General features: G+C 44.6%; 1 long non-coding RNA gene across 1 annotated transcript in view; it reads right to left on the reverse strand.

The window, feature by feature from the left end:
• LOC121142168 overlaps positions 1-3,037 on the reverse strand; it is a 7,679-nt gene extending 4,642 nt beyond the window's left edge. Inside the window, exon 1 of the long non-coding RNA XR_005879143.1 lies at positions 2,570-3,037. This is a non-coding gene — a long non-coding RNA (uncharacterized LOC121142168). The remainder of the gene's footprint in view (positions 1-2,569) is intronic.
• Positions 3,038-3,737: the final 700 nt, after the last annotated feature.

The raw sequence follows: 3,737 nt of genomic DNA on the forward strand, positions 1-3,737 counted from the left end.
GATTATTAATGAGAAACGTCTCCCAAGGACGGATGTATTTGAGTACTCAGTCTCCACCAGGAGGCACTGTCCTGTAGGAGGTAAAGGTCATCAGTGGAGTAAGGCTTGGAGGGTCTGTAACCTCACCATTCTTCGTTCTTCGACTTCTCCTCTTCTGTTTCCTGTGTATGGATGAAAAATAGAACCAGCCAGCTTCCTGCTTCTACCAGCATGTCACGCCCTCCCTGCCATCACAGACTCCAGCCCTCTGGAACTACCAGCCAAAACAAATTCTTTTTCCCGTATGTTGCTTTTGGCCATGGTAATTTTTTAAATCACAGAGAAAGAAAGTAATGAATACAGAGCTCTAACATGAAGGATGAGATCATGATTTGTTTCGGAATGTTTGTGAGTTAGGACAAATGTAACACTATGCCGGGGCGTGATGCTGGAACAAGAAATTCTGCTTCCATGCCTAGCTAACATTCGTGATCACATCTACTAACAAACAGTTGTGGAGAAGCAAACAGTTAGGCAGAGGAGAGAGTTAACGGGCATGAAGAATCCCAAGTGTGTAATCGGAGTCTAGACCTTTAGGGTTGGCTTTTCCTTAACACTTAGAAGACTCATCAACTGTTCTAGCCTAAAGCATTGGCCATGAATTACTCTAATTAATTAAGTACCCAAATGTCACCATTTCCCTGCAGAGTTACACTGTGCATTTTCTTGAAAGCATTTGTGACTAGGGAAATTGGAGAGACTGAGGTTAAACGCTGAGGACTTTAATGGCCACAGTGTTCTTATGGAATCTGTAAATGACCCTTTCTGAAGATTTTGACAGTACTGCAAAGACTTCATCTTTACCATCTTAGCAATACAGCGTCCTCCATTGCGCCAAACACCTCACGGCTTTTCATTCAGGTCTTGGGCTTGCTGCTTGGGCGTTTGCCTTTTTATTGTCTAGATGGCAAACTCAAGGTGGGCACCCCTTCCAAGAGCAACGGCGAGCAACCATGAACAGAATGTTTTCCTTGATTTCCAGTTTGTTAAATGCATGAAGTTCAACCCAAGAGCTGTACTCTGCCATCGTAAATTTCATTCTCTACATCACCATGAATTTCTAATTATCAGTAGTTGATGTTATATATAGTTCCACCAGAGACTTAGAGCTGTCTCCAGCCTTTTGTGGGATGGTCTGCAAGCCCTGTGGTCAAGACAGCATGGGTTTGTCCTCAGCCTGGACATTACTACCTGAGAGGCCATGGGCAAGTTACATAGTCCCTCACGCTGTGGTCTTCCTGAGTAGGAAATGGAGTTAACAGAAATGCTAACTCCATGGAATTGTTGTGGGTTTAAAGGAAATCCTGTTAATACGCAGGCTGAAGCCCCAGATCTGATGCACAAATGCTCAATTAATGCTAATTGTGAGTGTTGTCTTTGTTTTATCCTATCCCCCATCCTTAACAAGTTCCTAGCTTGATCACTGTCACATAGAATACCGTATTGGGGGCTATGGGCACAAAAATCATCGTAGTGGTCCAGCAAATAACTGTACTATATAAAATTCACTCCACTGCCCTTCTGAGTTTCATTTAACTCACAAAGGATCTGTTTTCATTGTTCCTAATTTCCCAATGACTTCAAGAAAATCTAAAATTCAAATTTATGTTGTAATATTTCAATCCATGGAAATAGTAAAATAGTTAAGTTATGATTTCCATGGCCTTACATCTTTCTCTTTAGAGACATATTCTGGTGAGAAAACAAATTAAAATTTCTCACAAAGCTACATTTTAAATAGAGTTTCTAATTTTATCTGCCAGCATTGATAATAAAAAAGCCTATTTTTTCATGTGTTGTTTTTAAAGCTTTTTTTGCCAATAAAAAAATCAGACTGTTTTGAATAGAGAAGGGCCCATCAGTGGAAGATATGTAGGTTCATTATGTTAGTAAACGCCTAAAGCTGTAGCCTCATTGTTTCAAATAATACAAAATACGAAGTACTTTAATTCTTAGGGGCATCATTAGGTCTAGAAATCTCAGAATAAACTTAAAAATAAAATGCATTTTAACTCCCTCTGTTTTGTGTCATTTCCATAGAGTGAATATAAATCTGCTTATACTTTGTTTCTCTTTATAGTAGGAGCCTTTGATCACTTCATATCAACATTGATTTTTTTTTCAGATAGCTAAAGGAAGCCTTAATATCCCCCATGCACCTTTATTTTCTCCAGGAATGGAGAAAAAGATGAAGAATTTTCCAGTTTGGAAGGGGAAGAAGCATTCCAGGCAAAGGTAGCCTGGGCGGGGGGAATAAAAGGGTTAAGGGGGGTCCTTGCCCTTGTACACACATGTACACAGACCAAGGGGCAACATCCTGTATCTCCCTTGTTTCTTCTCCACCTTAGTTTTGAGTTAGTTCTCTCGTTGAACCTAGAGCTCACCATTTGGGCTAGTAAGTAAGACCAAGCTGATCAGGACAAGCAAGCAAACAAACAAACGCCCCACCAAACCCGCAACTCCGTGTCCTGTGCCTGGGACTCTGGTTGGCTTCCTCTGGGCTCCGCAAGCTTGGATAGGATAGGCTTACCTCTCCAGTTCTGTCCCTGAGGTATGTGTCGCCTCTCCTGAGACAGTTCTGCGGTGTTCCTGCAGTTTGCATTGACTTTGTCCAGTGTCTCTGTACTTGTGTTGCACAGAGACCTCTTTGTACCCAGGACTTCTCTGCAGGGAGTCTGGCCCTGCCAGCACAGTACCTGGCCTCCGCAGCATTCTGGAACCTTGGGGGGAGGCTTCTGTGATTCCATGACTCCTGCATATTGAAAACGGCGTGGATGATCTTACCCAGCTGGAGTTCTGCTGCCAGCTAAAGATGTAACATGGACTCCGTTTGCCACAGCTACAGCGCCCTCTGCTCATCCTGGCTGCTGGAGCTGAGAAACGATCCCATGGGGAGCATTGTAGAAGCAGGGAACCCTTCAGGAGCGTCACCTTTCCACGGGCTGGGGCCTCTGGTGGGTGGGGTCTTGCCCCGAAGTCAACTTTCCTAGTGGCCAAGTGCTGGTGTGAGTTTTCGCCTTAAAGAACCTGATCCCCTTTTCCATCCTGGCTGCTTCTTCCCTGCCCAGCTTGTTAGCAGGTTTAGACTCACACACTCCTCTCCTCACCAACCTTCACAGTTTTCTTTCTTGTCTCTGTCTCTGTCTCTGCCTGTGTGCCCCTGTCTGTCTCTTTCTCCGTCACTTGTGTAAACATGGTGAGCAATAGCCACGCCACACTCTGAATGCTAGCCTGTCCTGCAGTCTCCTATGCTACGTAAGTTAGTCCAGCACTTTCGAATTCAGCCTCAGTTACTCAGGACAGGTGTGGGATGTAGCCAATGTTCTTTTTCCAGATGGATGGCTTCTGCTACAGTTCCCAATGAGTCCTGTTCCCCTCCAAGTGTCACGGGCTAAGCTTCCACAGTTTTCATTTCTCGTGGCACTCAATTTTTTGCACTCCCACTGGAACATTCCACCATTCTCTCCTTACAGTATTCTGGGGTTTTTCTGAGACTCTTCCACCTGGCTCTCCTAAGATCTCAGAGCCAACTTGCCAGGCTCTCCGTAACCACAGACTCACTCCTCACCAGCTAACCAGGCTCTCCATAGCCACAGCTCACTCTTCAGCAGAGAGAGCTGGTGCTCCTCTTAATTTGTCCTCTTCATTCAGTCCAGGGCTGCAGCCCGCATCCAGGGTTGGTCTCCCTTCCTCAGTTT

This window comes from Mesocricetus auratus, unplaced genomic scaffold (genome assembly GCF_017639785.1).
Source record: "Mesocricetus auratus isolate SY011 unplaced genomic scaffold, BCM_Maur_2.0 Super-Scaffold_100009, whole genome shotgun sequence".
Lineage (NCBI taxonomy): Eukaryota > Metazoa > Chordata > Mammalia > Rodentia > Cricetidae > Mesocricetus > Mesocricetus auratus.